Source organism: Stenella coeruleoalba, assembly GCF_951394435.1.
Source record: "Stenella coeruleoalba genome assembly, chromosome: 2".
NCBI lineage: Eukaryota > Metazoa > Chordata > Mammalia > Artiodactyla > Delphinidae > Stenella > Stenella coeruleoalba.
This window is the reverse complement of record NC_137147.1, coordinates 150,790,662-150,817,478: the sequence shown is the minus strand read 5'-3', so window position 1 is coordinate 150,817,478 and position 26,817 is coordinate 150,790,662. Positions and strand designations below refer to the sequence as shown.

The following is a 26,817-nucleotide window of genomic DNA, read 5'->3' as shown; positions in this document are numbered from 1 at the left end:
ATTCTATTTCCAAGATTTTGGATCATCTTTACTATCATGATTCTGAATTGTTTTTCAGGTAGACTGCCTATTTCCTCTTCATTTGTTAGGTCTGTTGGGTGTTTGCCTCGCTACTTCATCTGCTGTGTGTTTCTCTGTCTTCTCATTTTGCTTAACTTACTGTGTTAGGGGTCTCCTTTTCACAGGATGCAGGTTCATAGTTTCCATTGTTTTTGGTGTCTGTCCCCAGTGGCTAAGGTGGGTTCAGTGGGCTGTGTAGGCTTCCTGGTGGAGGGACTAGTGCCTGTGTTCTGGTGGATGAGGCTGGATCTTGTCTTTCTGGTGGGCAGGTCCATATCTGGTGGTGTGTTTTGGGGTGTCTGTGGCCTTGTTATGGTTTTAAGCAGCCTCTGTGCTAATGGGGTTGTGTTCCTGTCTTGCTAGTTGTTTGGCATAGGGTGTCCTGCACTGTAGCTTGACGGTTGTTGAGTGGAGCTGGGTTTTGGTGTTGAGATGGAGAGCTCTGGGAGATTTTCGCTGTTTGATATTACGTGGAGCTGGGAGGTCTCTTGTGGCCCAGTGTCCTCAAGTTGAGATGGAGAGCTCTGGGAGATTTTCGCTGTTTGATATTACGTAGAGCTGGGAGGTCTCTTGTGGCCCAGTGTCCTGAACTTGGCTCTCCCACCTCAGTGGCACAGCCCTGATGCCTGGCTGGAGAACCAAGAGCCTGTCCTCCACATGGCTCAGAATTAAAGGGAGAAAAAAAAAGAAAGAAAGAAAGAAAGAAGAAGATAAAATAAAATAAAGTTATTAAAATAAAAAATAATTATTAAGAAAAAAAATTTTAAGTAAAAAACAAAACAAACAAAAAAAACGGACAGACACAACCCTAGGACAAATGGTAAAAGCAAAGCTATACAGACAAAATCACACACAGAAGCATACATATACACACTCAGAAAAAGAGGAAAAGGGGGAAAAATCATAAATCTTGCTCCCAAAGTCCACCTCCTCAATTTGGGATGATTCGTTGTCTATTCAGGTATTCCACAGATGCAGGGTCCATCAAGTTGATTGTGGAGCTTTAATCCGCTGCTCCTGAGGCTGCTGGGAGAGATTTCCCTTTCTCTGTTTGCACAGCTCCTGGGGTTCAGCTTTGGATTTGGCCCTGCCTCTGCGAGTAGGTCGCCTGAGGGCATCTGTTCTTCACTCAGACAGGACCGGGTTAAAGGAGCAGCTGATTCGGGGACTCTGGCTCACTCACGCCGGGGGCAGGGAGGGGTACGGATGTGGGGCGAGCCTGCGGCGGCAGAGGCCGCCGTGACGTTGCACCAGCCTGAGGCGCGCCGTGTGCTCTCCCGGGGAAGTTGTCCCTGGATCCCGGGACCCTGGCGGTGGCGGGCTGCACAGGTTCCTCGGAAGGGGGTGTGGAGAGTGACCTGTGCTCGCACACAGGCTTCTTGGTGGCGGCAGCAGCAGCCTTAGCGTGTCATGCCCATCTCTGGGGTCCGCGCTGATAGCTGTGGCTCGCACCTGTCTTTGGAGCTCCTTTAAGCGGCGCTCTTAATCCCCTCTCCTCGCGCACCAGGAAACAAAGACAAGAAAAAGTCTCTTGTCTCTTAGGCAGCTGCAGACTTTTTTCCCGGACTCCCTCCCGGCTAGCCGTGGTGCACTAACCCACTTCAGGCTGTGTTCATGCCGCCAACCCCAGCCCTCTCCCTGCACTCCGACCGAAGCCCGAGCCTCAGCTCCCAGCCCCACCTGCCCCGGCGGGGGAGCAGACAAGCGTCTCGGGCTGGTGAGTGCCCGTCGGCCCCGCTTTGCCCCCCGCACTCCTGTTGCTGTGCTCTCCTCCGCGGCTCCGAAGCTTTCCCCCTCCGCCACCCGCATTCGCCGTCCGCAAAGGGGCTTCCTAGTGTGTGGAAACTTTTCCTCCTTCACAGCTCCCTCCCACTGCTGCAGGTCCCTTCCCTATTCTTTTGTCTGGTTTTTCTTTTTTTCTTTAGCCCTACCCAGGTATGTGGGGAGTTTCTTGCCTTTTGGGAGGTCTGAGGTCTTCTGCCAGCGTTCAGTAGGTGTTCTTTAGGAGTTGTTCCAAGTGTAGATGTATTTCTGATGTATTTGTGGAGAGGAAGGCGATCTCCGCGTCTTACCCTTCCGCCATCTTGAAGCTCCTCAGTATTCCTAAGTATTCCACGTTCATTGTTTATCTGAAATACAAATTTTAACTGGAGATCTATTTCTATGTCTATACCTATACTTATCTATCTATCTATAAATATGTGTATGTGTGTGTGTATGTGTGTGTGTGTATTTCTAATATTTTCCTAAATCTGGCAATCTTACGCCCTACCCAAGATATTATTACCAACTAGTTTTATTTTCTGGTCTGAGTGATAAACATAGTTCACAATTAATGTGCTGGCTAATGGAGATAAAGTCTTTGAAACCAATCAAGTAATAAAAGTACATCTTTTAAAGCATTCAATGGTTTGCAGTCCACACTTTCCAGGATATAAAAGAGCAGGCCGGAAGGCTCAAGCCTCCATGTTCAAATCAATGATACACTTTTATTGAACTGATTGCTCCAATTCATCTATCCTAAGAAGCCTGATCTTGGGGCTTCCCTGGTGGCGCAGTGATTGAGAGTCCGCCTGCCGATGCAGGGGACACGGGTTCGTGCCCTGGTCTGGGAAGATCCCACATGCCGCGGAGCGGCTGGGCCCGTGAGCCATGGCCGCTGAGTCTGCGTGTCCGGCGCCTGTGCTCCGCAGCGGGAGAGGCCTGATCCTTAGTATACCTGCCTAAGAATTCATTCCTTCCCTAGCTTCTGGTTCTCTCAGAATCTTCCATACCAGAGCCTTCCTGCTTCATCTGAGCTCTCCATTACTGGCTCAAGCTCACTCATGGAAGTGTGCTTTCTGTGTGCCAACCCTGCACATCCTCTGGCTCCTGGATGCAGTCTGCTGCCTGTCCGTGACTTTCTGCCATTCCTCCCCCTGCACAGCCCTCTGGCACTCCTTCCAGCCACAGTCCCATTCTTCTATCACCCCAAGTGATCTTTAAGAACTCCACTCCCCACTGCAGATTGACTGGGAGAAGGGTGTGAGAAGCCCCTGATGGTGGGCACTCACAGCTGGCCTTGGTGTTCTCCGGTCAAACATAATTTCACAGAACAAACATCAGACAAGGCCCCTGAGACCAGGATGGATCAAGACAGAAACAAGTCCACTCTGTAATCATGTCTGAACACAGACAAAAACACTGTCCAGACCACAAAAATGACCACCCAAATATGCCCTAGCCTGGCCAGCAGAAGTGACTGCTGCTTCTTTACCAATTACGGCTTAGCTTTACTCTAGTCCTCCCTCCTTCTAGATAAGGTTCATTAAGATCCCCAGTCACAGAATTGCCCCTGCTTCCCGACAGCCTCCAGTCCAAAGCAAGCTCTTGCCTCCTTAAGCTCGCCTTAAAATGAACTAACTAGAGCCCAGATCCTATAGTAAGTCTTTTCAAACCCCCATGGTTACTGAGACGCATGCCATGGGATGCTGTCTCCCCCTTTCTAGGAGCAATAAACCCAAATGCTAAACTGCAGGGGTGTTCCGGGTGCTCTTTGACTGGAGGACATTGACAACTCCCAGCAACATCAATAGTCTTCAAGGTCACTCCCAGGATGGAGCAAAAGTGGCAGGCATTTTGTCAAGCCCCAAGCTGCACTGTGTTCCCTAGAGGTACTCTTATCTCTGGATCCTGCCTAGCCAGTCGAAGCTTACAGCAGGGCTCTAGGGGAGGGTTACAGGGTCTGCCCACCTGTCAGAGGTCAACTTTCCAGCCCTCTCACTCAGAACCACCTGGCTATTGGGGGTTAGCCCCACTTGGCTATTGGGGGGTAACCCCACTCTGCTGGTTTCACTGTGATTGGGTGGGACCAATAAATCTAGAAGAAGTAAGCCCTATGGGCCGTTACCATCTAACTGAAGAACTATGGTTTATAGCTCTGTCCTCACACCCTAGAACAACAATCTTTTCCTTGCAGAAGTACCCACTTCTCTGTCAGTGATCAAAGAGCAAGAAGAATGTTAGGCTTAGCATATACTCAACTCAAAGTTGGTACAGGAGTACCTATGCTATTATTAAAGTTCAAGAGAAAAGAATCCCTGTCTAGCATATGAAGCTGAAACAAGCAGCTTTAAATACCCACCAAAGTCTAGAAATTTCACAACACAGATATTATAAAGAATCTTTTAAAAAAAAGTCAGGTTATCTGCCAGGCTTCCTTGGGAAGCAACTCTGACCATCCAAGGATCTAGGAGGTGAACCCCCCTCTCTGGCCTCAAATATACAACCACCAAAAATTATCCTTCCAAACATAGCAGTGTTGGTTGAATTCCACTTTGTAGAATTACTGTGGGCTGCTGTTTTGTACCTCCCCCATAGGAGAATGTGAGTCCTGTCTCTGTTAGGGTATGTGCTTTCTTGACTTATCCTTAGGACGCCAACATTTGTCTGTCTGTCTGGATTCAGCTTCCAGCACATTTGTTGCTGGCAGCAGGGTCAGCAGCAGGGTCTACTTGCCCTGATCTAGAGAAGTCAGTCTCCCATCTGATGGCCCCTGGGACCCAGTGCCCTTGCCACTGTACCCACCAATTCCCTTCTTGGCAGGACTTACCAATAGTCACCTATAGAGTGGTACTAACCTTTTCCTCTGTTCTCTTCCCTCAACTTTGTTGTCATGCTCATTCCTACTCAGTTTAGACTTTCTTCCCATTTGCTGCTTCTCTTCCTTAACTCACTAGTGTTTAATCTAAGTTCTCTAGTTTTAGTAGGATTCAGGTCACTGCTTTTTGGACAGGGAACAAATCATACCATAGGATTACTCAAAATTAAGCTAGAAGATCTCTAAGGTCCCTTTCAACTCTACAATTACATGATCTTTGGAACACTGTTCTCTCTAACTTCTACCTGCTAAATAAATAATTCAACTAGAACTTTCACTTTAGTGGGTACTTTATTAACTCTGTTTAGAGTTAATTTTGGAGACAGAAGACCAGCTCATAAACAAGTTTCTCAACCTTAGAAATAGAGAAATTTAAATTAAGCAACAAAACAGTATTGTTTTCAATCAGTCGAACTGACAAAGATTAAAAATAACAGTAATTCCCAGGATAGGCAAAATTAATGGGATAGTACTTTGGTACATCTTTCTGGAAAAGAACCAGGTAACATATACTAACATTTTAAATATACCATAGTTTACATTTAGGAATTTAAGAGTTCTTTATATATATATATATATATATATATTTTTTTTTTTTTTTTGCGGTACATGGGCCTCTCACTGTTGTGGCCTCTCCCGCTGCGGAGCACAGGCTCCGGACGCACAGGCTCAGCGGCCATGGCTCACGGGCCCAGCCGCTCCGCGGCATGTGGGATCCTCCTGGACCGGGGCACAAACCCGCGTCCCCTGCATCGGCAGGCAGACTCTCAACCACTGCGCCACCAGGGAAGCCCTAGAGTTCTTTATATATGTTTGATTGACATTTTGCTGATAGTGAAGTCGTGCATATTTTCATGTATGTGTTGGCCATTTGTGTCTCTCTTTTTGGAAAAGTGTCTTTAAATACTTTGCCATTTAAAAATGGAATTGTTTGGTTTTTTGCTATTGAGTTGTATGAGTTCCTTACATATTTTGGATATTAACTCCTTTTCAGATAGCTGGTTTGCAAATATTTTCTCTCATTCCATAGGTTGCCTTTTAATGCTGATTATTTCTTTTGTTGTGCAGAAGCTTTTTAGTTTGATGTACTTCCACTTTATTTTTGCTTTCATTGCTTGTGCTTCTGGTGTCATGTCCAAAAGTCTTTCCCAAAGCCAATGTCAAGGAGATTTTCCCCCTATGTTTTCTTCTATGAGTTTTATAGTTTTGGGTCTTACATAAATGTTTAATTCATTTTGAGTTACTTTTTTAAAAATAGTGTAAGATAGGGGTCCAGTTTCATTCTTCTTCATGTGGTTAAACAGTTTTCCCAACACTATTTATGGAGAAGACTCTCCTTTCCCCATTAAGTCTTCTTGGCTCCCTTGTCAAATATTAGTGACAATGCAGAGGAAAAATGAAAAACTGGTCCTGGGATAGTTTCTGAATGTAAGGAGGAAATTCGACCCTAAACCCAACTTTCCATAGCTGACAACAGCAAGTAAGTATTTAGAGAAAATATAGTCACCTAAGGTCAAGTCAAAAAGAGGGGCTAACTAATTATGAACTGTCCTTGTGAATTGATGTTCTAGAGAAAGAGATAATAAAGTGGAATATATAAATGTATAAAGGATATATCACCTTCTATTTTAGAAATCACATATTCAGGCAAGCATTTCTAAGTGCATACTAAAAAGTGTTTGCACACTTGAGGCTGGAGAGTTAAACTTTGTTATAGCTCACATTCTAGAACTTATATATGAACTGGTAGTAGAATTTACTGAAAATCATGATTCATAGTTTTACCACACAGTAGAGTTCATTAAAAAATTACAACTAAAAAAACAATAGAAAGGATCAATGAAACTAAAAGCTGGTTCTTTGAAAAGATAAACACAATGGATAAACCTTTAGCTACACTCATCAAGAAAAAAAGGCAGAAGGCCCAAATCAATAAAATCAGAAATGAAAAAGAAGTTACAACCAACATCACAGAAGTACAAAGGATCATAAAAGACTACTATGAACAACTATATACCAATAAAATGGACAACCTGGAAGAAATGGACAAATTCTTAGAAAAGTATAATTTTCCAAGACTGAACCAGGAAGAAACAGAAAATATGAACAGGTCAATCACCAGTAATGAAACTGAATCAGTAATTTTAAAATTCCCAACAAACAAAAGTCCAGGATCAGATGGCTTCACGGGTGAGTTCTATCAAACATTTAAAGAGTTAACAACATCTATCCTTCTTAAACTATTCCAAAAAAATTGCAGAGGAAGGAACACTTCCAAACCCATTCTATGAAGCCACCATCATCCTGATACCAAAACCAGACAAAGATATCACAAAAAAAGAAAATTACAGGCCAATATCACTGATGAATATAGATGCAAAAATCCTCAAGAAGATATTAGCAAACCAAATCCAACAATACATTAAAAGGATCATGGGATCATACACTATGATCAAGTAGGATTTATCCCAGGGATACAAGGATTTTTCAATATCCACAAATCAATCAATGTGACACACCACATTAATAAATAGAAGAATAAAAGCCATATGATCATCTCAATAGATGCAGAAAAAGCTTTTGATAAAGTTCAACATCAATTTATGATAAAAACTCTCCAGCAAGTGGGCATAGAGGGAACATACCTCAACATAATGAAGGCCATATATGACAAACCCACAGCGAACATCCTACTCAACAGTGAAAAAGCTGAAAGCATTTCCTCTAAGATATTAGTTAGAAGACAAGCATATCCACTCTTGCCACTTTTATTCAACATGGTTTTCGAAGTCCTAGCCATGGCAATCAGAGAACAAAAAGAAATGAAAGAAATCAAAATTGGAAAGTAAGAAGTAAAACTGTCACTGTTTTCAGATGACGTGATACTATACCTAGAAAATCCTAAAGATGTCACTAGAAAACCATTAGAGCTCATCAATGAATTTGGTAAAGTTGCAGGATACAAAATTAATATACAGAAATCTGTTGCATTTCTATACACTAACCACAAATTATCAGAAAGAGAAATTAAGGAAACATTCCCATTTACCTTTGCATCATAAATAATAAAATAACTAGGATCAAACCTACCTAAGGAAGAAAAAGACATGTACTTGGAAAACTATAAGACACTGATGAAAGAAACTGAAGGTGACACAAATAGATGGAAAGATATACCGTGTTATTGGATTGGAATAATTAATATGGTTAAAATGACCATACTACCCAAAGCAATTTACAGATTCAATGCAATCACTATAAAAATACCAATGGCATTTTCACAGAACTAGAATAAATAATTTTAAAATTTGTATGGAAATACAAAAGACCCTGAATAGCCAAAACTATCTTGAGAAAGAAGAACAGAGCTGGAGGAATCATGCTCCCTGACTTCAGACTATACATTAATCAAAACAGTATGGGAGGGCTTCCCTGGTGGCGCAGTGGTTGAGAGTCCGCCTGCCGATGCAGGGGACACAGGTTCGTGCCCCGGTCCGGGAAGATCCCACATGCCGTGGAGCGGCTGGGCCTGTGAGCCATGGCTGCTGAGCCTGCACGTCCGGAGCCTGTGCTCCGCAACGGTAGAGGCCACAACAGTGAGAGGCCCGCGTACCACAAAAAGAAAGAAAGAAAAAAAAACAGTATGGGACTGGCACAAAAACAGACACATAGATCAATGGAACAGGATAGAGAGATCAGAAATAAATTCCCACACTTATGATCAATTAATCTATGACAAAGAGGCAAGAATATACAATGGAGAAAAGATAGTCTCTTCAATAGCTGGTGCTGACAAAACTGGACAGCAACATGTAAAAGAATAAAATCAGAACATTCTCTAACACCATACACAAAAATAAACTCAAAATGGAATAAACACCTAAAAGACCAGATACTATAAAACTCCTACAGGAAAACATAGGCAGAACACACTTTGACATAAATCATAGCAATATTTTTTTGAATCCATCTCCTAAAGCAAAGGAAACAAATGCAGAAATAAACAAATAGGACCTAATTAAACTTAAAAGCTTTTGCGCAGCGAAAGAAACCATTGACAAAAGGAAAAGACAACCTACTGAATAGGTGAAGATATTTGCAAATAATATGACTGATAAGGGGCTAATATCCAACATATATAAACAGCTCATATAACTCAACATCAAAAAAAAAACCAATTAAAAAATGGGCATAAGAACCAAAGAGACGTTTTTCCAAAGAGGAAATGAAGATGGCCAACAAGCACATGAAAAGATGCTCAATATCGCTTATTATCAGGGAAATTCAAATCAAAACCACAATGAGATATCACCTCACACCTGTCAGAATGGCTACCATCAAAAAGAACACAAATAAAAAATGTTGGTAAGGATGTGGAGAAAAGGGAACCTTCCTACACTGTTGGTGGGAATGTAAATTGGTGCAACCACTGTGGAAAACACCATAGAGGTTTCTCAAAAAACTAAAAATAGAACTACCATATGACCCAGCAATTCCACCCCAGGTATATATTTGGAAAAAGCCAAAAAACTAATTCGAAAAGATACATGAACCCTAACGTTCACAGTAGCATTATTTACAATTGCCAAGGTATGGAAGTAACCTAAGTGTCCATCAACAGATGAATGGATAAAGAAGATGTGGTGTATATATATATATATATATATATATATATATATATATATATATATACACACAACAGAATACTATTCAGCCATAAAAAAGAATGAAGTAATGCCATTTGCAACAACAGATGGACTTGGAGGGCATTATGCTATAAGAAGTTAAGTCAGACAGAGAAAGTTAAATACTGTATGATATCACTTATATGTGGAATCTAAAAAATAGAACAAACTAGTGAATAAAACAAAAAAGCAGCAGATTCTCAGATATAGAGAACAAACTAGTGGTTACCAGTGGGGAGAGGGAAGGGAGGAAGGGCAATACAGGGGTAGGGGTAAAAAAAGGGTTATTATGGGGTTATATGAAATCATGGTGTGTGAAAACTTTGAAAATCATAAAGTGCTAAAGAATTTAAAGATTCCTTCATTCAATAAAAAAATTACAACTCAATGAAACTGTATATATATATATATGTATATTTAAATATCATTGATTTCAAGTCTATAATTCTTTCCTTCCTTCCTTTTTTTGTCAGGGGTTTGAGGGAAAACATCTAATCAACGAGTTTGCACAGGGCTAGACTGTCAAAGACCTGATTTCTTCATATTATATAATCATACTACTTGTGCATTTAAAAAACAATTTAAACTCATAGATAAATTCATTATTTTTTTTGTTACTTCCTTCTATCATAGAAAACCTTCCAGAATGATAAGGAGACTGAGGCTCTATTCACAATTAAGTTCAACTGTCAGGAATGAATAAACATCTTCCTTATCCACAGGAAGGGTGTGAACCAAACAGTGAACAACCACGCAAGTTAGGCTGTTGGTTTTCTCCATTCAGATGATACGGTGCATCCTAGCTCAGAAGAGGAAAACAGCATGGTTTTGTACCAGATTATTGGATGGAGAATGGGATAAATTTTCTGACTTCTCTGAGATCAGTCTTCCAGAAAGAGTTGTTTTGCTTGATGTTTTGTTTCCACAACATTTAGACACCAACTCTCAATTGTAATATTCTAAACACGAAAGTCATAAATTATAAGGGATTTTTGAAGCACTCTTCATAACCATCTGTGTTGTTCTTTCCCTTTACTAGCATGGGTAATTTGGAGTTAATTGTAGAGTTAATACGTAGGAAATAAATACCACATGATTTTCAGGTTAAAGGTGAGAAAAAAGGAGAAAGGGCATTTCCTGTACCTTGATGAAACACTATTCCATCTGCAGAAGTAGCTGTAGCTCACATATGTGACTCATATTAGAACAGCAACCTAATATAAAAAGTGCATCACGTCCTGGCAAACAGTGTAAGATGACAGGCTGCTTATCTTATTGGCCTGATGCAATCCTGGAATTTCCTGAATTGAAATACAATTTAGAACCAGAGGCAGGGACCCTGGGCTCTTTGGCCTTTAGCTAATTCTGCCCCTCCTCCTCCTTTTAAATGCATTTTTCTGTTTCTGTCCTTTCTTATGTGTGAGGTGATCATTGCTAAGAATTAGAGGAGTGCCAGACACTCCTCTAAATGTTTAATTCTTTTAACTTTAATCATCCCATTTTACACACAAGGCAACCGAGATGCAAAAATCCTATGTAATTTCTTTAGGTCACACGGGCAAAAATGTAAGACTCTTCCCTTTGAGACTCATATATGAGGGTCTTTGCCTTCAGAGCTCAGGTTGTGCCTAAGTCTTCCAGGAAGCCCCACTCTCGGAAAGACCATGCCCCCTGTGAGCTGTGACAAAGAGGCATTGGCACCTCGGTAAACTCAGAGGTCTGGTCATCCATTTTTAACCTTGAAACTGAAGCTTTCCTTTAACTATATTAGAATCTTATTTTTCTACAATTGTTTCAGATTGCTGTTAGTATTTTGTCTTCAGTGTTTTACTAGAAAAGGGTCACCACCTAAGATCTCCACCTACATTTTTAGGATTTAAATAATGGGATTTACAGACTTCCCTGGTGGCCCCGTGGTTAAGAATCTGCTTGCCAATGCAGGGGATACGGGTTCGAGCCCTGGTCCGGGAAGATCCCACATGCCGCGGAGCAACTAACCTGTGCACCACAACTACTGAGCCTGCGCTCTAGAGCCCACGAGCCACAACTACTGAAGCCCGTGCACCTAGAGCCCGTGCTCCGCAACAAGAGAAGCCACCGCAATGAGAAGCCCGCACACTGCAAGGAAGACCCAAGGCAGCCAAAAATAAAATATAAATAAACACATTTTTAAATAATGGGATTTACTTATCTATTTGGGGTTTTAAGATTATTTTTAGATAAAATCAAATGATGAAGTCAAAATCTTTTATAGCTCATTATTTTGTTCTGGATTTAATAACAATATTTATATAAATAAGAGATCAGAAGAGAAAAACAGGCAAGGACTATGTTGGTTTGATGATTATCCTCAGGTCTCACACAATTCAAAATCCATACATCCTCCACTTCTTATCATTGTATATGAATGGAGGAAACTATAAACGTCTTATAATCCTGGAGGCCATCTCAATGATGGCTTTCATTCAGCCTTGGATATTTTCCACCTGGCAGCCACACAAATCCAAAGTACCTATGCCCTCTGGTACTTTGCTAGGAAGGCAAGGAGCACAGAGTGAGTATAGATCGATTGCCCAAACTTACTACCTGGATCCCAGGTGTCCAGGACAGGTGTCTCTAATACCTCCGAGCCAGGGATGGAATTAGATATTCAGAGTTCATCTCAGCCTGAGGCTCTTTCACTACTTCAGTTTACTCTTGAGACAGAGTTCAACTCTTCCTCTCATGTGTTCCTGGAGTTACTAGAATGTTTCAAAGGTTTAAGTCAAGGTTCGTGGACCTCACCAATAGCACAGGGTCACTGTTCTGTTAGGGCGTCTGGCAAGTGCTACTTCAAGGTGCCTTTCTTACCTATAAAGACTGACTTCTATTTAAAAAAGGACATGTCATACCTAACTAATGGAGGATAAACAGCACTTTTCTATTAGAATATAAATTCTAATTAAATGACAAGTATGATTTATAACCACATATAGACAAAAAAACGAACACAACTGATGCTTTGATTATTGCTTTTTTTCTTTTAATTTTTTGGCTGCGTTGGGTCTTCATTGCTGCACACGGGCTTTTCTCTAGTTGTGGCAAGCAGGGGCTACTCTTCACTGCAGCGTGTGGGCTTCTCACTGCACTGGCTTCTCTTGTTGCGGAGCACGGGCTCTAGGTGCGCAGGCTTCAGTAGTTGTGGCTCACGGGCTCTAGAGCGCAGGCTCAGTAGTTGTGGCACACGGGTTTAGTTGCTCCGTGGCATGTGGGATCTTCCCGGACCAGGGCTCGAACCCGTGTCCCCTGCATTGGCAGGCGGATTTTTAACCACTGCACCACCAGGGAAGTCCTGATTATGGCTTATTTGAAGACTAATTCCTATCTCTCCCCACCCTTCCCCACCCTGTGACATATTAAATATAATCAGTACATTTACAATTTTAAGATGGAGGAGTACCTATAGAGGGGATACTGATGGGAAGAAGTTGATTTACCCCCTCAGAACCCTGGAAATGCTCAGGGATTAGAAGTGCCGAACACCTCAGAAGTCAGAGAGTGAGGCATGTGAGTGCGTGTGTGAGGACCGAAAGCAGGGGATTGTTTGAAAGTCTGTATAATCAACAGTCAGCTTGCTAGGTTGCCATTCACACTCTAAGTAGTAGGGCCCTCCCCCTTCCCAACACTTTCAGCAGAAGGGATGCTTTGGAGAAATTAGACCAGAGGCTCCGGGCTTGAGGATGCCAGGAATAGAGGAGAATGAGGATGAAATGACACATTTAAAACAAGTAAGTGATATTCTGCATACTGAAAAGTAAAACCATTCTCCTTCCCCACTGAATTTCAGACTAACAGTAACCAGTCTTATAAATACAGGCAGGAGATGGCAAGATGGACAGCCTCAGGAAAAAATGTCTATAGAGAATGACCTTTGGGGTTACATGATGAAAAAGGCAGCTGGCCACCTGTTTGCTCTAAAATAAAGACCACCAACTAACAAGACTGTTCACTCATACTACTTGAATTATGTATGTGAAAAAATATATATATACATATGTAAAAAAATTATATATATACCTAAGTGGTTACATTTAAGGCAGAGAACAATAAGATGAAAAGGGCAGGAGATTGCTGTGTTTTGGTACATGACTTTAGCAGTTATATGATATTTTAAAACTATGGACTAATATTACTTTGGTGAAAGTGATATAATATACAGTTAATAGTAAATTGTTTTATTTCTTATCAATGAATACGTTAAGAAGTGCACACCTTAATGGAATACCACTCACGTACTTGTGTGTGGACTGCTAATGGCACAGAGCTTTGTGGAGAAAATTCACAGCATATATCAAATTAAAAAATCTACTTACTACGCAACATAGAAATTCTTCTCTAGGAATAAATCTACAGAAATACTCTCCCAAATACGCAGCTATATATGTAAATGAATTTCAATGTGGCATTACTTGTTACAGAAAAAGAAATATCTGTAGTAGAGAATTGGCCAAATAAATTAATAATTTAAGGTAAAAAAATAAAGAGTGTACACCTTAATTTAATTAAACATGTTATAGGTAGAATACCCCTGTTGCTTTCCAGAAGGAACTAGATTGTTCTCTTTAAGAATACTTCCCATACAGGAACCCTCCCACACTGTTGGTGGGAATGTAAACTGGTGCAGCCACTATGGAAATTCCTTTAAAAAGTAAAAACAGAGCTACCATATGATCCAGCAATCCCACTCCTGGGCATAGATATATACACCCCAATGTACAAAGCAGCACTATTTGCAATAGCCAGGACATGGAAGCAACCTAAATGTCCATCAACAGATGAATGGATAAAGAAGATGTGAGATATATATATATATTCAGCCATAAAAAAGAATGGCATATTACCATTTGCAGCAACATGGATGGACTTAGAGATTATCATACTGAGTGAAATGTCAGACAAAGACAAATATTATATCACTTTTATGTGGAATTAAAAAATGATACAAATGAACTTATTTACAAAACAGAAACTGTCTCACAAACTTCAAAAACAAACTTACAGTTTGTCCTTTTTTTTTTATTGGGGTATAGTTGTTTTACAATGTTGTGTTAGCTTCTACTGTACAGCAAAGTGGAGTTCCCTGTGCTATACAGCAGGTTCTTATTAGTTATCTATTTTATACATATTAGTGTATAGATGTCAATCCCAGTCTCCCAATTAATTGCCCCCTGCCAACCTGCTTTCCCCCCTTTGGTGTCCATACATTTGTTCTCTACATCTGTGTCTCTATTTCTGCCTTGCAAACTGGTACATCTTTACCATTTTTCTAGATTCCACATATATGCGTTAATATACGACATTTGAAAACAAACTTACGGTTACCAAAGGGGAAGAGGGGGATAGATTAGGAGTATGGGATTAATAGATACACACCACTATATATAAAATAAACAACAAGGGTTTACTATATAGCACAGGGAACTATACTCAATGTCTTGTAATAAATTATAATGGAAAGTATCTGAAGAAAATATATGTATGTATAACTGAATCACTTTGCTGTACACCTGAAGCTAACACAATATTGTAAACCAACTATACTTCAATTTATTTGTTATTAATATTTTATTTTATATTTTGGCTGCACCGTGCAACATGAGGGATCTTTTTTCCCTGACCAGCGATTGAACCCATGCCCCCTGCGTTGGAAGCGTGGAATCTTAACCACTGGACTACCAGGGAAGTCCTTATACTTCAATTTAAAAAAAAGAATACTTCTCATGCAGGAGCTAAATCTTTAATGAAAGACAAAGAGATTTCCCCAGTAAAGTAATTCCATGAAGATATTAGAACCTGGAGAAGGGAAGTAGAAAACTGTCCTTCAGTAGATGCATTACTCTTTCTTTCTAAATTAGCCTGGATATCTTTGCAGTAAATGGCTATTACCTTCCTAGAAATTCAAATGCTTCATTATTTAAGAATGTTGTTGAGCTATAGTTTGAGGCAATAGCTTGAAAGCTTTGGAATACGGAGCAAAAAAAATATTGGCAAGCCTTTGATAAATACATCATTTTCTCATTAATTATACAGGGTGAAAAGACATTTTAAGAACACATTATCTCTTCATCAATATTAGGTCGTGCCCCAGGCAGAAATCAAGACCAGCCACAGATTCTAAAGGGAGAAAGTCTACAGGGTCAGGAGACATAGGTCAGGGCTTAATTATCTGGTTATTTAGTACAAAGGGTTATATGGATTATTTAAAGACCCCTTTGAAGAAAAACTGACAATTTTTATAGAATCTTCTTCTCAAGGAGTAACTAAATATTATGACCAAAGTGGAGATCTGAAAAAACAGGCTACTAAATAAAGTCTTAAATTTATTCTATTACCTCATAAATTTACCGAAACAAGTTTTAATTCAATGATTAATGAACTCATGTCTTTCCCTATAAAAATGATCTCCCCGTTTACGTAGAGATTCTCTCTACTGAGTATTAGACTATAAAGAGATGTTAAATATATCAGAAGAAATAACCAAATGTCATAAGGAAATCTCTAAGTCCAGAATTCTCAGCGGCCACGGCTCACGGGCCCAGCCGCTCCGCGGCATGTGGGATCCTCCCGGACCGGGGCACGAACCCGTGTCCCCTGCATCGGCAGGCGGACTCTCAACCACTGCGCCACCAGGGAAGCCCTAAGTCCAGAATATTTAAAAAATATTTATGTATTTATTTATTTGGCTGCGTCAGGTCTTAGTTGCGGCATGAGGCATCTTTTGTTGCGTCATGTGGCTCTTCGTTGGGGCATGTGGGCTTCTCTCTAGTTGCAGCATGCAGGCTCAGTAGTTGTGGTGCACGGGCTTAGTTGCCCTGTGGCATGTGGGATCTTAGTTCTCCAGCTAGGGATCGAACCCGTGTCCCCTGTATTGGAAGGCAGATTCTTAACCACTGGACCATCAGGGAAGCCCCCTCTAAGTCCAGAAATTTTGATAAGCCTTTAAACCTTGACTCCGTTTAACATCCATCTTTCCATAGTGCCTTGCAAGACACATGTCAATAAAGAAGGGGTTCATCAAATATTTTTAAAGCCATGATGGCATTCTTGAAGAAATACAAAGGGTCAAAACAAAACCACACAATCAGCAATAATTCCAAAGTATAACAATGTCTCAGCATGTCTCTAAATTTGTACTGAGATAGAATTTAGAGATATTAACCTTGGACCTTTTCTTCTCCTAAAATTATTCTGTAGTTTTTCACTGGTTGGATAATGACATTCACTGTTTGATGAAAGCAGGTGCTGCCTACAGAGAAATAATTCAAATAATTTAATTGAAGGACTGAATGAATTTTTAAATTCACACCTGGCAAAAGAGTCTGAAAGCACAGCATTTTGGACTTGTGTGAGCCAAGCCTCTGACAGAGAAATGGTTTTGTTTTGAATTCACAGAGGGGTTGGTTCCAGATTTTGAGCTTGATTAGAGGACCAGAGTTTAGGCTTTATAAAAAGTAACCATAAAGTAAGGAGCAATACACTCTGACTCCTGGGCATTTCCGCACCTCCAGGGCAGGACAATTACAGAAGCTCTTCCAGGACTGGAAGAGAGAAATCAGAGAAAGAGGGAGAGGAGAGCAAAAAAGCTAAAGTGACTGAATGGGGCTACTGGAACCCAGCCCCTTGGGGAGCAGTCAGACCTGTAGTGGGGGGTAGGTTGGTGGAGCTTGGTTCAGTAATCAAAGCAGGAGCCTGTGCCCCACTTTTCACAAGGGACCCTTGGAGGACACCCCTGCAGAGTGCCCCACCCCACTATGGGTGGCCTCAGTAGAGTAGAAATGGTACCATAATGTGTTTGAGTCTCTGGTTCCCCATGACCTGGACCAGATCCCTGAGTTCCTTGGGCCCAGTTGATAGGCCAGGAGCGCTAAGCAGAGGTAGACACAGGATAGCTGGCAGAAGAAAGCAAAGAACGTGGGATGCTATATTTAAAGTTTCTTTCTTGGACTCCGAATGATTCAAAGAACTGAGCCTCTTTTCAGAGAGATAAAGACATGAAGCACCAAACAAAATCTTAAAGCAACTCAGGCCCTAATGTCAGGCTTAGGGGATATCTGGAAAGACTAGGCTTTGGAGAAAGAGACAAGATTTTTAAAGCTAGGCTTGAAAGAGAACCCAACGCTACTGACAGAGAAACTGTGCAGACCTGGGAGGTGCTGGGGAGGCAGAGAAGAGACAAGGGCAGGGCCATACTGATTCGGGCAGAACCTTGGCTCAGGAGATGCCCACAGCCCTTTCTCTGCCACAAGCCAAGGAAGACACAGCCGCCAGCAAGGAGAAGAGGGACTTGGGTGGAGGGATTGGCCTGCACTGTCTGTTGCTCTTAAGAAAAGATAGCCGCTTACCTTGTTGTTGTGGAGTGACGACCACCATGTATAACCCTGTGGGGGGAGTCAGACATACAGCTGAGGATAAAAACGATGCCCCTGGGGCAATGCACATCCTGCACTCCTGTACTTGGGACCTTGTCCAAAGCCTGTCTGAAGCTTACCCCCCATTGAGGGAGGCTCTGTGTACATCATGGCTGAAGCTTCCTATGAGGTGCGGTCAGTGGGGGAATGAAGGAAAGCCACTGATGAAGGAATGTGAGGATTCTACTTAAGACCAAGGCCACCCAGGTAAACCTAGAGGGCTTTTGAAGAGAGATGAAACAGATTCTATACAGAAACCTCCTGGAAGTGGGGACATCTAGATGAAAGTAAATGTCTTTGTGAGGACCATGGTTAATTCGCTAGAAGAAATGAATTTGGAATTTTGAAAGCTACTTGGAAATTTTATATCAAGATTTGTTTTCTTTCCAAAAATGATACTTGTTGCCCAGTGATTCTCCATTCATTAGAATGGCATTCACTGCTTTGGGGAAAGGCTAGAATAAAGAAGGCCATTGAAGGGCTGCAAAGTAGTGCATGCATGTGTGTGTGTGTGTGTGTGTGTGTGTATGTGTGTGTGTGTGTGTGTGCGCGTGTGCACGCGTGTGTGTGTGTAGTCTGTGTGTTTAAACTCAGAGCAGAAAAAATTACCTGAAACCCTTCATATGCAATAGGTTTGAAGTTTATGGTCGTAATGATTCAGAAGCAAAGAAATGTAAGGTTCTTTATTTGTCATTAAAAATTGAAAGAGCCCCTCATTTCTACAAATGGTGGGAAAACATTTCGTCCTGTTCCTTTAAGGTAACTCAAACAGCTCCAGTTTAAAATCTCATCTGTTTTGGAAAAACAACTGAAGGGTGACAGAATATGCCACCCCCAAACATGCCACTTAGGCATAAGGATTATTTTGAGCTAAAGGCAAATGAGAAGAATCAGATATAAGGAAAGTCATAGGGATATAGTGCACTGCAGTGTGACTACAGTTAAGAATACTGCATTGCATATTTGAAAGCAGCTAGAAGAATGGGTCTTGAAAGTTCTGAGCACAAGAAAAGAATTCTAAATATAACTGTGCATGGTGACGGATGTTAAGCGGATTTATTGTGATGATCATTTCGCTACATAAATACCGAATCATTGCACTGTACACGTGAAACTAATATGTCAATTATACCTCAACAGAATTTTTTAAAATGCTACTTGTTTATGAAATAATTTCCTTTTAAAAAAAGAAAGAAAAAAGAAAATCCACCTGCCTTTCCCCTATTTGCCTAAAAGTAGGACATAAATTTACAAAGGTGTCTCTCCCCTCTCTACGAGGAAGGACAAAAGTGAATCACTGGAGACTTTAGACCCTGTCAGCCTGGAGATGACACCAGAGGGGTTTACATGCAAAGTTTACAACCTAGCCTTTGTCTCTCATTTGTTTCCCATATACTTGCCGTCCCATAATTTGCTGCCCATTGGGGACTCTAGGTCCTTTTTCTTGTCACTTCTCTAAAATTTATTGTTCCTTTGCTAAGATATTATATAAACTAAAGTTCTAACCAAACCTATGAGTTACTCATCTCTGGGTTCTCCCATGTGTTACATGTGTGATACACATGTTAATAAACTTCTGCTTGTTTTCTCTTGTTAATGTGTCTTCTGTTATAGGGGCCCAGCTGAGAATTTATAAGGGTAGAAGGAAACTTATTCTTTTTCTCCCTACATAACGAATTCAAAATTCAAATTCAGTTAATTCAAAGTCAAAGTTCATGATTAGGCTTTTCTGACTCTCCCAACCCTTTGCCCCAGGCCTGTGCTCTGAGTACAGGTGGCAGGTAGCCTGGGTCCAGCACTGCGCTGTGCAGAGGAGTGTCTGGCTCACCTGCTGATCTGCCGACCTCTGCCGCTTGTTGGCCTAAGACGACACCTTGCTCAGCTAAGGTGTCTTATTCTCTGCTGTGTGCACCACTAGCCATCACCTGCTTGGAAGCCTATGGCTCTTGCCTTGGCCTCCCTGCGCGAGGGGTCTGCTCTCCTCAGCTGGAATCCAGTCCTGCCCCAGTAACGCCCTCTCAGCTGTTGTGCAGCCTGCATGGAGGCACACGGCCTCTGGATCTTGTCCAGGACACACATAACCCCAGAAAACCCATGGAAAACCACAATCACAGGCCGTTTCTCTGCCTAAACACTCCACCCCGCCATTGCTACTCTATTGTTGGTGTCGGGTATTCTTTAAGGTGGCGTCCTTCCAAATTTCCAAACAGAAAATAGTGCAGGGGCTTCCCTGGTGGCACAGTGGTTGAGAATCTGCCTGCCAATGCAGGGGACATGGGTTCGAGCCCTGGTCTGGGAGGATCCCACATGCCGCAGAGCAACTAGGCCCATGAGCCACAGCTACTGAGCCTGCACGTCTGGAGCCTGTGCTCCGCAACAGGAGAGGCCGCGATAGTGAGAGGCCTGCGCACCGCGATGAAGAGTGGCCCCTGCTCGCCGCAACTAGACAAAGCCCTCGCACAGAAACAAAGACCCAACACAGCCAAAAATAAATAAATAAATTTAAAAAAAATAAAAATAAAGGAAAAAAAACCAGAAAAGAAAAGAAAATAGTGCATGAGCACCCCCTGCTCTAGGAATTTCAAGCTGAGGCTCCTTTTCCCTGCCTGTCCCCATTCATGGAGCTCGAGAATCCTGTGTTCCTCAGTATTTCCTCCAAGCTCCTTCTCCCAAGCCAGGAAGGGTTTTTATTGCCTTTTTGTGTGACAGGAAATTGCCATGACCTCATGTTCTATACCCTATGTTTTATGTTATAGACTCTAAACTTAGCCCTCCAGGCTTTGGGTCTAGAGATTTAAAGAGAACGTTTAGGAAGATGAAAACAAAACAAAGCAAAACGCTGTTCTATCTCCAGTGGCTGGCCTTTGTAATTGGTGTGTGGACACTGAACCTGCTTGCCCTCTAGCGCTCTCTGGTCCTGCCCCTGTCCATCTCTCCGGGGGCTCCGGATGCCTGCAGGTCCCCATGGTACTGACTCTGGCTGGGCTCAGCCACTGGATGACACTAGCAGGAGATGGGGCCGGGATGGAAGGGAGAATTCTAAATATTTCTCTCTGCCTTTGCGGTACCTCTGGCAGGAGCTGCCTTACTCCACTGTGGATCCAGTTTCCTGTAGCGACAGTCTCCTCCCTTTGCCCCTCCAGTCTTGCTGATGTGGCTCATCTCTGGGTGACTTCACCATCCAGTCTCTGGTTTCTCACCTACTCCATCTCCTGTAAACCCAGTTACCTAAGTCAATTTTCCTATACTGTAAGTTCTTAAAGGGATTTCTGTTTTCCTATTTAGACCCTGACTGTACACCTGGCTTCAAGACTCTTGCTTCTGAAATGGGCTTCAAGATTAAACAATGACTTTGCATTCCTGCTAAAAAATATCCTAATCCTTCTTAAGGCAATGAAGACTAAATTGGGGGGGAAGGCATAGCCAAAGAAGTACAGAAGTAAAAAACACATTAATATATTTCAAAATATCTCACCACCAGAGCACCCATAGTTATTGAATTCGTTGTATTGTTACTTGAATAGACATTTTTTTGCTGCCCTTATATACTCATGGGGCAAAGTTCTCCGGTGTTCCATTAATCATGTGATCTTTCTGGATTCTACACTTTGTCTCTTACCTCTTCCTTGTAGAAGATTATACCCGATTCAATAGCAAGTCACACAACCCACTTAGTTTAATGAATTGATGGCATATATGCTCAGTTGCAACAAAATCAATTTTACACACTGACCAAAATGTGGATGCAGGAAAGAGTTTGAGAACATCAGTGTGTAATGACTGGTGATGACCAGTCCAACAAAGATACTAAAATCTGCAGATCCCAACGGGCAGACATAGAGATCACACAAATCAAATGTCTATGGGCCAGACAGGTAATATAAATTGGAAAGCAGGTCCTGTGTATTACAGAAGGGAGCAGGGCACATGGAAACTAGAGAGGAGGTGTGTTACTGAATGGGGGGGTGGTCTCTACACAGCTCCAGCTGACTATGCCGAATGAGAACGGGGATGCCTTGTTATGAAATTTTACAATATTTGAAGAGAAGCCAGAAATCTAGATTGCATGTGAAAGCCTCATGATTTGTAAAGTAATATCAAGTAACTCAAAAAAAATTTTTTTTTTTTTGCAGTACGTGGGCCTCTCACTGCTGTGGCCTCTCCCGTTTTGGAGCACGGGCTCCGGACGTGCAGGCTCAGCGGCCATGGCTCACGGGCCCAGCCGCTCCACGGCATGTGGGATCTTCCTGGACCGGGGCACGAACCCGTGGCCCCTGCATCGGCAGGCGGACTCTCAACCACTGTGCCACCAGGGAAGCCCTCAAAAAAAATTTTTTTTAATGTTGTGCAAATTTAACAAAACATATATATATATACATATATATATATATATATATATATATTTTATTTTTTAAATATTTATTTATTTGGCTGTGCCAGGTCTTAGTTGTAGCACACAGGATCTTCATTGTGAAGTGCGGGATCTTCATTGTGGCATGCTGGATCTTTAGCTGTGGCATGTGGGATCTATTTCCCTGACCAGGGATCAAACCTGGGCCCCCTGCATTGGGAGCACGGAGTCTTAGCTGCTGGACCACCAGGGAAGTGCCCTTACAGAACATATTTTGAGCTAGATAGGACCCCGAGTCACCAGTTTGCAATCTCTGCCCTAATTGGACATTATTCTTTGGAGCAATATACACTGTGTGTTCAAATAATCTTCCTCAACTCAGTAACATTTGTGGATGTTTTAGTTACCTCCATAATGTGGTCTATTCTTTTGAATATTCTCATCATATGAAATATACATTCTTTAGTGGTAAGCCAAATTTTCGAAAATAGTTAAAATAATAATAACATGAGTACCCTTAATAAAAAGAGAAAAACTGGGAAAAATGAATTTGGGTTTATTTTTTATCTCTCACTTTCACTACCCCCAACATATTTGTCAGATATTCTAGTAGGTAGGAGGGCTGTAGGTGTGGGGGAAAGGGAGTCCTGACTCCGCCCAAAGGAAGGAATGTGGAGGAACAGAGCCTGGTTTATAGACTGGTGTCTCAAAGAACTGGGGGTGGGGGTGGGGCTGGGGGGCACCTCCATCATTGATTGAATTAATTATAATCTCTTCAACTTGGCATTTAAAACAATATAGCCCTACACTACATGTCAAGTCTTATCTCTTGGTGTTCCAAGAACACATTATCATGCTTTCCCACATCTGTGTTTGTTTATCCAACACTCTCCACCTCAGTCAGTTGAAATGCTACTTGAACTTCAAAATTCAAATGCTACCTCATCCAAAAATCTTCTGCTAATGTTTTGGAGTTATTCTCTCTTTTGAGTTTCCATAGAACTTCTCATTTGTATTTTGACATTTATATTCTGCTTTGAAATACAGATTCTTGAGTTCTTGTCTTGTCTCCACCAGACTACTATGATGTTTAGAACATCAACTGCATCTTATTTTTGATAATCTGGAGTGCCTAACATTAAGCTTTCCACAAATTATGCGCTGGAGATTTCTGTCTTGTGTTGATAAGAAGATGAGTAAGTTGGTAAGAAGATGGATACATCTAGTGGTAGAACTGAAAATTGCATGCAACTTTTGCTTTATCTAAAAGTTATCATAACCTCCTCTCCAACAACAAAAAAAGATTGCCTCATCGATACTACAGATGGCTTCAACTTTAATCTCTATTGAGGAATGCACTGTGTTACTTCTTAGGCAGACACTGAGCTCTCTTATAGCATTTTTTAAAAATAAATTTATATATTTTATTTATTTATTTTGGCTGCTTTGGTTCTTTGCTGCTGTGCGTGGTTTCCTCTAGTTGCAGTGAGCGGGGGCAACTCTTCGTTGCGGTGCACGGGCTTCTCACTGCAGTGGCTTCTCTTGTTACGGAGCACAGGCTCTATCTAGGCGGGCTTCAGTAGTTGTGGCACTCAGGCTCAGTAGCTGTGGCTCGCAGGCTGTAGAGCACAGGCTCAGTAGTTGTGGTGCACCGGCTTAGTTGCCCCGCAGCATGTGGGATCATCCCGAACCAGGGCTCGAACCTGTGTCCCCTGCATTGGCAGGTGGATTCTTTTTTTTTTTTTTTAACATCTTTATTGGAGTGTAATTGCTTTACACTGGTGTGCTAGTTTCTGCTTTATAACAAAGTGAATCAGCTATACATATACATATATCCCCACATCTCCTCCCTCTTGCATCTCCCTCCCACCCTCCCTATCCCACCCCTCTAAGTAGTCACAAAGCACCTAGCTGATCTCCCTGTGCTATGCAGCTGCTTCCCACTAGCTATCTATTTTACACTTGGTAGTGTATATATGTCCATACCACTCTCTCACTTCGTCCCAGCTTACCCTTCCCCCTCCCCGTGTCCTCAAGTCCATTCTCTACTTATGCGTCTTTATTCCTGTCCTACCCCTAGGTTCTTCAGAACCATTTTTTTAAAATTCCATATATATGTGTTAGCATACGGTATTTGTTTTTCTGACTTACTTCACTCTGTATGACAGACTCTAGGTCCATCCACCTCACTACAAATAACTCAATTTAGTTTCTTTTTATGGCTGAGTAATATTCCATTGTATATATGTGCCACATCTTCTTTATCCATTCACCTGTTGATGGACACTTAGGTTGCTTCCATGTCCTGGCTATTGTAAATAGAGCTGCAGTGAACATTGTGGTACATGACTCTTTTTGAATTATGGTTTTCTCAGGGTATATGCCCAGTAGTGGGATTGCTGGGTCATATGGTAGTTCTATTTGTAGTTTTTTAAGGAACCTCCATACTGCTCTCCATAATGGCTGTATCAATTTACATTCCCACCAACAGTGCAAGAGGGTTCCCTTTTCTCCACATCCTCTCCAGCATTTATTGTTTGTAGATTTTTTGATGATGGCCATTCTGACTGGTGTGAGGTGATACCTCATTGTAGTTTTGATTTGCATTTCTCTAATGATTAATGATGTTGAGCATTCTTTCATGTGTTTGTTGGCAATCTGTATATCTTCTTTGGAGAAATGTCTATTTAGGTCTTCTGCCCATTTTTGGATTGGGTTGTTTGTGTTTTTGACATTGAGCTGGCAGGCAGATTCTTAACCACTGCGCCACCAGGGAAGCCCTCTTATAGCATTTTTGATCAAAACACTGTGTGCAAGATATTTCTCTCGATTATAAAAGATGCTACAAACAATCATAAAGATTCCTGTAAATGGGTAAGTTTCCTTTATCAGGCTTAGATAAGTGCCACCATTGTTTTATGACCCATGACATAAATATCTTGGACTAAATGCAGATATTCTCTAATTCTTCTAGTTTAGCAAACCCATATTTGTGGAATTTGTGAACGAAAGGATGCTCTATAAGAGCTGGTTCTCAGTACGTTTCTAACTATTAATCACTCAAGGACAAGTCCAGAAAAGTTAAGCTTAACATTTTGAAATGTAGGTTTTTACAGAAGTTTTTAGAGCACGATTTCTGATAGATAGGGACCTACCCAATGATCTAAAGGTCTTACCTGACAGAATTTCCAGCTGATTGCTGCTCTCACATTCCACTTTCTCCTTACTCTCTTTTCCCCAGGCTTAAAAGGATTTCAGGGGCAGAAAAGCGCTCACCAGCGATGGGGGCCATGCAGGATGATCTCAAGACCTGAGGAAATGTTTGGTAATTCATAAAACAGTTCGGAAACCCTATTTTAGTATTTGGTATCTTTTAAAATTGGCTTTCTAAAAAATAAAGAAAAAAAGAAAGTTAAGGTGGTTTTGACAATAGGGCTAAAGTAAAAATGATGATATAATGCTTTCTTAGATTAATTTTAAAATGTCATATATGTTATTTTGTGTACAGTCATTCTAGTTCTGTTCCTAAGCACAAATACCTGGCATTTCACTAAAATTTTTGTGACATGATGGTAAATTGAAAAACTTGGCCACAATACTTTGCAGCTCTTCTCATCAATAAGATGAGAAAAGAAACTACGTGGTTCTCTCCCGTCTCTTGAATGAATCTGGGCTGACTGTTTGACTTGCTTTGAATGTGGTGGAAGTGACACTGTATAAGTCCGTAGAGACTCACCTTCAGGGAGCCTTGCAGCTCCTGGTTTTTCCTTCTGGGAACGCTGCCCTAAGACCACCATGTAAGGAAACTGGTCTAGCCTACTTAAGATGAGAGGACATATGGAGAAGAACCAATGGCCAGCCCTGTGAGTGAGGCTGTCTTGGACCTTCCAGCCCAGCTAACCCTCCAGCTGAATGCAGCCCTATGAGTGAGCCCAGGCAAAACCTCCACCTTTTGAAGGGTGAACCCCAAAGAACTTGAGCTATCATTAGTCCATCACTATATTTCTGTTGCATTCATCTATTGCTTTGTAACTAGCTATCCCAAAACTTAGTGGTTTAAAACAACCCCTGTGCATTTACTCACAGTTGTGCAATTTGGGTTCGCTGGACTTAGCAGGACAGCTCTTTGCCTGCGGCTGGGAATTCAAGACAGCTTTTCCCACAAGTCTGGTGTCTCACTGTGACAGCTGGAACATCAAGGGCTTGGCCAATGTGACACTGTGATAAAATAAGACATCTATATTTGGTCTTCGTCCCAGTTCCTGTCACAGAGCTCTTAAAATTTTTGTGATTTCCTGAGTGATGTGGTGAGAGAAGGGTCTTTGTTAATCATAATAAACCCTTTTCAACCATGCTTGAGTTTATGTTAATAAGATGAATGGTGGCCAAAAGCCCCAGGATACAGGCTGGTCACCAGAGGAACCAACCAAGTGACTAGAGGATTAGAACTTTCAGTCCCACCCCCAGCCTCCATGGAGAGGAGAGAAGCTGGAGACTGAGTTAATGATCAATGGCCAGTGATTTAATCAATCATACCTACAAAATGGGACCTTCCTAAAATGACTAAACTATAGATTGTTCAGAGAGCTTCTAGTTTGGTGAACGTGTCTATGTGCCGGGAGGATGCACACCCCA

At 41.7% G+C, this 26,817-nt stretch overlaps 1 long non-coding RNA gene across 1 annotated transcript; it reads right to left on the bottom strand.

Annotated features, from left to right (window-relative positions):
* Window positions 1–1,703: 1,703 nt before the first annotated feature.
* Window positions 1,704–26,392, bottom strand: LOC307182183. The gene is made up of 3 exons (XR_013827143.1): window positions 26,267–26,392; window positions 25,359–25,492; window positions 1,704–2,189 (listed from the first exon to the last, which is right to left on the bottom strand). It is a non-coding gene; the product is annotated as an uncharacterized lncRNA (long non-coding RNA).
* Between the last annotated feature and the right edge of the window lie 425 nt (window positions 26,393–26,817).